This window comes from Ochotona curzoniae, unplaced genomic scaffold (genome assembly GCF_017591425.1).
Source record: "Ochotona curzoniae isolate NIBS_2020 unplaced genomic scaffold, NIBS_Ocur_1.0 contig_2318, whole genome shotgun sequence".
Classification (NCBI taxonomy): domain Eukaryota; kingdom Metazoa; phylum Chordata; class Mammalia; order Lagomorpha; family Ochotonidae; genus Ochotona; species Ochotona curzoniae.
Window position 1 is genome coordinate 5,932,162 of NW_024465419.1, and position 10,987 is coordinate 5,943,148.

A 10,987-nucleotide genomic window follows, 5' to 3' on the forward strand; every position below is an offset into this window, starting at 1 on the left:
CACAGATTATTTTTTGTCTTATATATTTTGCCACATAATATTTACTATTTTTTAACTTTCTTGTTTTTTAAATAATTAATTCATACTGAAAGTCCAAGCAGTTCTCACATAGGACCACTGCAGTGTATTTCTGCAGTTCAAGTGTTATTCTTACTTACGGCTTTATGGTGTGACTATGGGTTATCTGAGTTATCTTTGTGCTTTTGCAATTTGCTATATGTGAGTGCATGTTTGAAACATGAGTATGACAACATTTTTCCCTACTGCTTTAGTTTATTCCATTGTAACTCAAAGCATACTTGTGACATTTTGGTAAATCACATCTTACCAGGAAATATGCTTGAACTAAAGTTTGATGATGTTTTTTGTGTGTGATAGTCTTCTGATCTGGAGCACAAAAGTCGTTACTATTCACACGTACTTTTCTTTCACAGGTAAGTGAATGCATTTCTGGAGTCATTTTTTCCCCATTTTCACCAAGCTGAGAAAAACACAGAACTGCAGTCAGGCCGAAATATTTGTATAAAGAGGGTAGAAAAACATATTATTTCATTATATTAGTTTTATTTTAAATTTTACTTTTATTTTTCCTATACTTTCTACTCACAAATTGTCAGACAGACATGAAACAATGGGATCTGAAATTAGTGGGGCCTTGGTAACTTTTCTGTACAATTGATTGCTGAGAAAAGTCAACTCTGCATTACACTTTTCATTTTGTCTAGTTGGTATTTTACACATTACATTATCTTAAAACAACACAATCAAAACAGAAACCCAACAAGATGATACCTAGTATAAAGAATTTTTCCAGAAGTTTGTAAATAAAAAAAAAATGTTTTAAAACACACACGGCATGGATTTGGAAATAATTTTACATCAAGATTTGTTTATAGTTTGATTTTATTTCTCCATAAACGTTTGGACTTTCCCTCAAACATAAATTTGTATTGAAAAAGAAATTAGAAGGAAATTAGGTTATACCTAAAACTGAAAAGAAAAAAAAACTATATTTAAACTTTTGCAAAGCAGTTATAGTTGTCAGTATGATTTAGCAATGACTCTCAGTGTCTCTGAGATCATCTAACTGGTATTTTTAGCCTCTGAGATTCCCTCTCTGCAGTAAATGTAGAGCCACGACCCAGGACTCTTATGCATAGTATCTCATTCTACATATTCTGGATAAAGTAGCAATGAGAAATATGGGAGAAAAATCTTAGACCTCTTTGTAAGAAAATATTCTTCCATTTCTGCTGTCCTTCTATATTAGCAGTGGCAGGTTATAAAAACCCACAGTGGGAAGGAAAATGACTCAAGGAGAACCTGCTTTTGCTAACCTCCTTGGAGTCAACTGTCCATGTGGATGTTACTGCTATTGTCAATGGCCTAGACTTTGAAATGACATGTATAAAAATCAGAGGGCCAATCTTACGGCCTTCATTTTCTGCAATGGCTATGGGCTATGAAGCCACATGTTGAAAGTCAATTTCTATGTTTGGAAAAAAAATCACACAGCATCTTTTGTTCTCAGATTTTGAAAAAATACGCAGTAAAAGATGTGCTTCTAATCAAAGTGTTTGGGTTACAGATGAAGACAGAAAAGAGTCATGCAGTACAATTTATTGAATGGTGTCTGATTATTCAGCACATGTATTAAATGCATTATGAATCCATCAGTTAAGTAGTTAGCAATTACGCTGCTTCAAGCATGTAAAAAATCTTGACAATGAAAATATGTATCTTCAATGTACACCACCATTTTATATGTGTACATGTTGATGAAAACAAAACATTCACCTCTCCTTCCCCACATTAGTACTCTGCTTTGGGCCTTCAGTTGCTCTCTTCTGCTTGTCATAAAATCCACTTCTGCTTCTTCAAGAAACTCACTATTGTTGTGGTTATTATGTTAAAAGCCTTATCTATGTTTTTATAAAAAATTGAAAATGAAAATTCTTTACATGTTCTCTCTGGCTTACTCAATTCTTTGCAAAAATGCTTTGTGTCCAATAAAGTTAACAAAAAAAAAAATACTTCTCCTAATAAATATATCCCCTTCTTAGCTTGCCTTGGAAAAGATGCTAATCATTATTTATTAAAATAACATTCCAGGCCCAGCACAATAGTGTAATGGTTAAGGTGTTCACCTCGAATGCAAAGCATCGCATACGGGCACAGGTTCTAATCCCGGCAGCTCCACTTCCCATCCAGCTCCCTGCTTGTGGATTGGGAAAACAGTCAAGCACATCCCAAAGCCTTGGGAACCTGCATCCCATGGGAGACCTGGAGGAAGTTCCTGGCTCCTGGCTTTGGATTGGTGCAACACCGGGAGTTGCGCTCACTTGGAGAGTGATTCATTGGACGGAAGATCTTCCTCTCTGTCTCTTCTCCTCTCTGTACATTTGCCTTTCCAATAAAATAAATAGATCTTGAAAAAATAATATTCTATAGCATTACATTTTCTGCAACACGAGAATACCTTTTTATTTTAATTTTATTTGCACATTCCTTATTTCTAATTAACAAGGGATGCTATATAACATTTTGATGTGCTCAATAATGATGCTGTTGCATTAAATGGATGCTAAAATAATTAAACACAAGGCCTGATGTGATAGCCTAGTGGCTAAGTCCTTTCCTTGCATCCGCTGAAATCCTATGTAGCCGGTGGTTTGAATTTCCATCCAGCTCCCTGCTTGCAGCTTAGGAAAACAGTGGAAGGTTGCCCAACATTTTGGCACCATGCACCCATATGGGAGACTCCAACAAGTCTCCTGGCTTCAGATTGGCTTAGCTCTGGCTTTTGCAGCCATTTGGAGAGTGAACCAGCAGATGGAAGTAAGATCTTTCTGCCTCTTCTCTCTGTAAATTTGCCCTTCCACTAAAAATATTTTTTTAAAGAAGAATGTTATTAGACACACAATATATGTGCCACTAACAAATATGTATTCTCTAAGTTAATTTTGCTGACCAAGGATGAATTTTTTCTATGTTCTAGTCACAGCTTGAGCTTCTTGTATAAGCAAAGAAGCTGTCTTAAAGTATGAGCCAGTGACATTTTGTTTCACAACAAATGAATACTCCTTTGTTCTCACAAAATGAGCTTTAGGCAAGATGATGGCTTGTTTTGTAACACACACACACACACACACAATGTTATTAAGGAATGGTCAAGTATCATAAGAAGAAGCAATTTGATCTAGCACAGTTAGAAGCTGTGTGTCATTATATTTACAGCTAGGAAGTTACAGCGGGCATCATACCATGCTGGCTACAGGATTGCCTGTGGCAGAAACAAAGTGGTTCAGATTCCAGAAACCTGAGCTGACCTTTAAAGAAGAAGTCATGCTGACTGCACCCTAGGCAATGTTCCAAGTTCCCAGGTGCTCCACAGGCAGTGCAAGAGTGGTAGTTTCAAAACCAGCTGTAATTTTGGGAGACCACCCACAACACTCTCACCACCTTCAAATTCTATTTGAAAGGAAGTGATAATATTCATCAAACCAATGATAATTTTGATTTTGGTCATCTTAATATGTGATATGAAAAAGCTGAAGAATGGGGCCTTGTTGATATAAAGCCACAGTGACCTGATGGCTTCAATTATTCAAAACTTGGGATTATGAACATGAGCGAACGTTCTCTTTGATAGTGTTAATGAATCATTAGATTTGCCAACATCATTATCAACAACAAAATCAAACATGCAAGTGATGTACTGGGGATGGAACCCCAAATTATCTAGAGAGTAGAACGACAAGGCAAGTGTACATGTGCAAGGGGGTGAAATAGTTCCCAGGCCTGCTCCTTTCCAAAAAAGAAAATCAACATGAATGCTAGACTTTGAGTTTGTCTGTGATCTGAGCCTGAAACAGAAATCCACTGATATACATGCGGTCAGTCACCAGTGACCATTAAATCTACAAATGAGTAGAAGGAATCAATATTCAATAATCTAGCATTCAGAAAACAGAGTGAAATACAGGCAAGGGCAATTTCTAATATGTTTGTTTTCAGATATCTCGGTAAAATTCAGATTTGAGTGATTCAGCCTATGGAATCTGTTTTCCTGCTTATTGCACATTCTTAATATACTTTTTAATTTAGTTTGCTTTTTGATGATGAGTACATAGTAAAAGGACAGATGCCTTTGTGGACCACTGATTAGGGTGGAAAGGTTTAAGGAATGGGAGAAAGATGATGGGGCAATTGTTTGTATTATTTTTTCTTTCTGTATCTGAGAAAGTGGAAAAGAAAATTGGAGATGTCTTCTCCCAGCAGCCTAGCCACATCAGTATCCAAGGATATGGGATGGCTACTCAATGTCACCGTACAGTCACCAGTGAGGAACATGTTCCAATGGCACTGAGTAGTTCTGATTTGTTGCTGATTTCATTGTTCCAAAGTTGAGGGAATCCTTGCAAGGTCCATTGACTGACACAGCCCAACTTAGAATTTCCATTCACCCATTTACTTGCTGTCAAAACTTGGCCAGGAGAACTGTTCTATTTGTTCTGCCATCCATGGTACTAGATGTCCTCTGCTGGCCTCAATGATTTGTCATGTCCCCCATGTGCAGCTGGACATGCTGTTACTGTACAGACGTCAACAACTAGGGACACCCAATTCTGATGCAGGTACTCTACAATCAGACCACAGATTCCGTGATTTTCTCCATGACTGGAATTCTGAGTCCAGCAGTCCAGTTGGAGGTCCCCCCCAAAATCCTAACCAGAGGTGACCCCAGACCTGACTCCTGTGTTTGCCAGCCTTTCCAGTGTTTGACTCATTCCGTCACCCACTTCAGCCTACATACAAATGGTGGTTGCAGTTGCTGGATCAGTTCTGTTTCCTGTCCCATTTCATATTCAAACCAATGGATGCTGTGGCACAGCTCATCCCTGCCCACCACACATTCTGCCCTCCAGCACACCAGTGGGAACTGCAGCCTAGTATTAGCGATCCCAAAAAACTTTTATGTAAAGAATTGATACAGATGTGATAATACACTTACCAGACAATAAAACCAGTGATCTACTTTATAATGATGTAATTTAAAGTTTGTATCTTTTATTGCATGACATCAAAATCAGAAATAGTTTCAACACTTCCAAGAGTAGGGTTATGATATTAGATAGTATAAACATCCCATATGTATTTGATAGTAAATTTTAAAACATGAAGCTTTCTGTTTGGGGGCTGGTTCAGTAATTGATTCACTTTAATTTACCTAAAAATCTAAACCTTAGACTGGTTTATCATCTTGGATTTACATATAGCAAAACCTAATGACGTTTTTGGTGTACTGTACTCACTTCAGCTATAAAATGAGAATCAAATTGAAAGTAAAAGAGTAGACAGATATGTCAAGATGTATTTTGATTAGTTTATGAAAACAAAAATCGCAAGAGTGCTCTGGAGACCCTACTAGCTTCCGATAGAATAGATATTAAAAGAGAAGTTACTAGAAACAAGGGGAAAGTTTTATTATGATAAAAAAGAGATAAGCCCATCACAAAGGAATCACAGTTGCAGAAATCTGTGTATGTAAAAGCAAAATTTCTAAAGTGTTTGAGAGAAACAGGCTCAATGTAAGAAGTAGCTGACATTTAATAAGACTAATTAGATTTTAATGCCGCACATTCAATAATAGAACAACTGGGCAAAGGTCAAAAGAATATTAAAACTTTAAAGATGCTATACACAAAGTAGAAATATAATATATTAAAACATTTTACCCAACTGCATTGCATTATGATATCCCATCTGAAGTACACACGGAAGATTCTCCAGGATAGATCATATTCTCAGACACACACACACACACACACACACACACACACACCTTGGTCATTTAACATAGCTGAAACCATACTCTCTCATCCAAGTGCTAACTAGCTTTTGAAATCAGATGAAATCAGGCACTTTCTTGATGGCATGGCTATAGATATGAAATTATAGTCTCATTCTCTGTCATTTCTCTCTCTTTTATAAAATCATTCTTACATGTTTGACATGACATCTCTTAGTAGTTGTGATTTTTATTTACTCGTTGATTGCTAATGATGAGCATTTTGTATATAGTTATTAGTTACTTATCTGCTTTATATAGAAAGCAGTGTCTTCAAATCCTTTGTTCTTTTGGAATTTTTGAATGATTTTATTTGAACAAGGTATGCAAAGGATCCGTCTATTCATTTTATCTGATGCTCAGTCTGGCATTGAATTTGCAGCTCTGGGCTTCACTTCCTATAATGACATATAGTTATTTGAGGAGACATTGCGAACAATCAGCACTGCGAGATTGTCACACATTAGTTGTATTTTCCATTCCTCCATGTTTTATAATCGGAATGTCCAACAGCCATAGTTTTAATGATAGCATTGTACAAAGAAACCATCAGGTCTTAAGCTTTCTTTGGTGGTAGAACTTTTGTTGATCTGTCCTGATTTTTTACTTCTTCATTATTCTGTCCCAGTGAACTGTATATATTTTGGACTTTACTTGTTTCTTTTAGGTTATGCATTTTTTACCATACAATTGTGCTAGGTACTTTCTCACATTCCTCTGAATTTTGTAGTATCAGTTGTAATGACTGCTTTCTTATTTCTCAATTTAGTTATTTGCGTCTTAATTATTCTGGCAACAGTTTGTAGGTTTGTTTAGGTTTTAAAAGGCACAACTCAGTTTGCTGCTTTTTCCTACTCTATTTCATTCATTTCTCGTTTTATATTTACTATTTTCTTCCTCTCATTAATGTTGGGCTTGATTTGTTCTTTTTATAATTCTTTGAGAAGGAGTGCTGATTTACTTGAGATCCTCCTTTGTTGCTGATGAAGATATTTATTATAAACATCAATCTTATTATATTGTTAACATCTATCAATCAATAAACATTGATCAATCTTTACTGCATATCCAGTAACAAATATTTGTCGATGTTCACAATGGATTAAAATGAACAATCAATGACTGAAAACTATTGGAGACATTTGAATATATGGAAGAGTTTTCTAAGCGTATTGGTAAATACATGGTAAGTATATAAAGATATAACCAGAAAATGACTAAATATTGTGACAATAAAAAGTGAAACAAAGCATTACAAACTTATGAATTGTAGCTCAGTATGCGCCTATGGCAAAATTTAGTGCTAAAAATGCACATTAATAATGAAAACAAACCGCAAGTCATTAATCTAACATTCCACGTTAGGAAAATGGAAAATGATGAGCAGGATTTAATGAAGTAAAGCATAGGGAAACAAACAAAACAGTAAAAAAAAAAACACCAAAACTGTTCATTTGGAAAGATTAATTTAACTGACAGGCTTCAGCTAAATTAACTGTGAAGTGATAACGAGGCAGGGAGGAAGGAAAAGAGATTACCACTAACAAGAACTAAGCAAAATCAGTGCTGATGCAACAGATAAATGAAATATTACTAGAGGTTAAGAAGGTTTGGCAGGGTTTAGGCTGTAGAAGGAATTTGGTTAAAATAAAAGCAGAAACTGACTTTGACTAATCAATTGTGACAAAAACATTCTACTAATGTGATGTTAATAAAAATAAAAACTAAAAGGAAATCATTCACCAGTGAAGTCATGTGAGCTTGGAATTTTTTTTTTTTCATTTTGGACAGTTTTTTAATTTACCAATCCAAGTTTTTATTTTTTGACTATTCAGATTTTCTATTTTCACTCTCCCTCTCTTTCTTTTAAGATTTATTTATTTTTAGTGGAAAGGTAGATCAGGTTTACAGAGAGGGGAGATAAAGAGAAAGATTTTCATCTAGTGGTTCACTCCACAAAGGACCACAACGACCAGAGCTGAGATAACCCAAAGCCAGGAACCAAGAGAGCAGGGACCCAAGGCTTTGGGCTGTCCTCTACTGCTTTCCCAGGCCAAAAGCAGGGAACTGGATGGGGAGTGGAGCAGCTGACACATGAACCAGTGCCATATAGATCCTAGCACTTGCAGATGAGGATTTAGCTATTGAGTTATCACCCCAGGCCTTCTCTTTCCTCTGAAATAGGTGATAGTGGTATACATATTTTAATTTGTCCTTTTTATTTGTTTACAGAATTTTTGGCATACATTTATGCATAACATTACTATGAAGTAGAAATAGCACAATAAAATTTATAAAATTACTTAATTTATATGAAATTAAATGCTTTTAAAAATTTAACAAAAATATTTATGAATAAAATAATTGAAGGAACTGCAAAATGTTTGCTTTGGAAATAATGCACTATTCAATAAAATAAGGAAATCTTAAATAAAGACATCCCATGTTTCTAGATAAAAGAATAACTACTACGGCAATGGCAAATGTAAGCAAGACGTTCAGGCAGAAAATCGCAATTAACATGGAAGAAACTCGTGATGTATACTCAGTGCAGAGTGAGTAAACCACTTTGGTTACCATAAATACATATGTAAGGGGAACGCTAGGGGACGGAGATGGTTTCTGCTCCTCAGATTCTTGAACGCCAATATTGGAAGTTGCAATTTAAGATTCACTAAGGCACCAAAATCTTTAGCAAATTCTTTCACAAGCAAGTGAAATTATCTAGTGCTTTAAGAACTTCAGTATGGAGAAATTGTGCGCATTTTATTAGAGAATGAGGAACCTGGAAATTGAAAACCACATAATCTTAAATATATCCTGGAAGTCACAATCATGATTAAGTTAGAATGTTCTCTTTTGTACACTCTGCTGTCCAAAGTGGCAGCCACTATTCAAATATTTATGAATTTGAATTCATTAAATGATATGAAGTTTTAGTGCCCAATAGATAACCATGGCCAATGACTGCACCTTGGGCAGCATGAGCAAAGAATATGTCTTTCAAAAAAGATCTGTTGGGGCCGGCGTCATAGCCTAGTGGTTAAGGTCCTTGCTTGCACACGCTGGCATCCCACATGGGTCCCAGTTCATGTCCTGGTAGTCCCACTTCTCATTCAGTTCCCTGCGTGTGGCCTCAGAAAGCAGTAAAGGACAGTACAAAGCTTTGGGACCCTGCATCCTTATGAGAGACCCAGATGCTCCACATCAGCTCAGCTCCGGCCATTGCAGCCACTTGGGGAGTGAATCATCGGACAGAACATTTTCTTCTCTGTTTCCTCCTCTCTGTATTTCTACTTGACTTTCCAATAAAAAATAAATAAATCTAAAAAAAAGAAATCTATTTATTTTTATTTTAAACGCAGGTTTTTAAGAAGGAAAGAAAGAGATCTTTTACCTGTTGTTTCACTCCCTAAATAGCCTCAACAACCAGAGCTAAGCTAATCCAAAGGTAGGATCCAGAACCTTTGTCTTGGCCTTCCACATGGGTGCAGGGGCCCAAGGCTTCCTGCCATCTTCTGCAGCTGTCTAGGTCATACGCAAATGAGCTGAATTGGAAGTGAAGCAGCCATGATGTGAACACGAGCCTACATGGGGATGCAGACATCACAGGGTAGAGGATTAGCCTGCGAGTCACCAGGCTGGTACCAGACAAATGTGTAATGACTGGGCTGACTTCTCTGACATCATCTTGCTGTTTCCTTCAATGTTTGAACTTTGAAGCTGTTCTAGTCATTTTATTAGAATAGCATAACCTGCACAGAATTCTCCCCCTTCAGCCATTTCAGTTTATATTGGCCAATGTCAACCTATCTGGTCAATTCTAAGTGCACATGAATGTTGGAATATAAGTTACCTTTTGTTGCTTCTGCAGTAGGAATATTACATATGATAAAGGGCTTATAAATGATTGTTGGTCAGAGGCCATTTGCTGTCTGCCATAAGTATATCGGTTTCTATATGTCAGAGTTATTATAATAGTGAATAAATTATTCAAAATTTTTAATCCTATTCCACAATACCAGCCAAAAATTGGCAAGATATACAAGTTAAGCATGTTACACTGGCTTTGAAATACACTTTTACTGTATCAGGAAAGAGTTAAGAAACATAAGATGTTTTTCAGATTTTTATTGTGGAAGAAAGATAGCATTTCAGCTGTCTTCATTCTATCTATCCTCAAGATTATCAAATAAGAACATATCATTGCCAATGGGAGACAGATTAAACTGAATACCTAAATACTAATAGTTGATTTTTGATTTCAAATGGATCTAATCATTTTGAATTTTTGATATATTATTCAAATGCAGAAGTTATTAGGCTTTTATATTATGAAAAATTGGGAAAGCCACTACTGAAAATAATTATTTGACATGCATATATAATTTATAATACAATCAAATCTATTCTGCTATTAGTAGATCATAATATCAACCTGAAATATACTTTCTGTATGCAGCCCTAAATATATATGTTGAATAATAAACGGTGTACTTCATTGAAGTTCTTTGCTGTGTATTCATCCATCCACTGCTGGCTGTGAGGTTTCCTAGTGTTGTTTGCTTCTGGACTCCGTTCTGCCATTGACTGTAGTGTCTATCCTGGTGAGGGAAGCCTTCACCATAGCTTGCAATGGGGCTCCATCTTGACCTTGTTGGGTGAAGGCCCTGTTTTTCACTTTCATGTGGACTCATTTTTTCTGTTTGGCATTTATATGCAACAGCTTCACACATTTCCTAAGAGAAATCTCATGAGTTTGACATGAAATTACATTGACTTGACAGGTAAATTTATGCAAATGATATTTTCTGACAGCAACTCCCTGCACATTTGAATGCACAATGTCTTGCATTTCCTTAAGAATTTTCTCCTGTTTCCTGGTGGCACTGAACTTTTCCCCTGCTAAGTATGCCCTGTGTCTTCCATTAGGTGAATTCCTCAAGATATTAAGTTCTTGTTGCTATGATCCAATAGATGCCCCTAAAGGTAAAAATTCTGTTGCTAGTGGCTGATAAAAACGCAAATGATTTTGTACTGATCATGGGGCTAAAAACACCTCCAATTCTTTAACTCACTCTATCGATTTGGTTTTATATTCATTGAAGTAGTTAGACAAATCACTGTATATTGAGT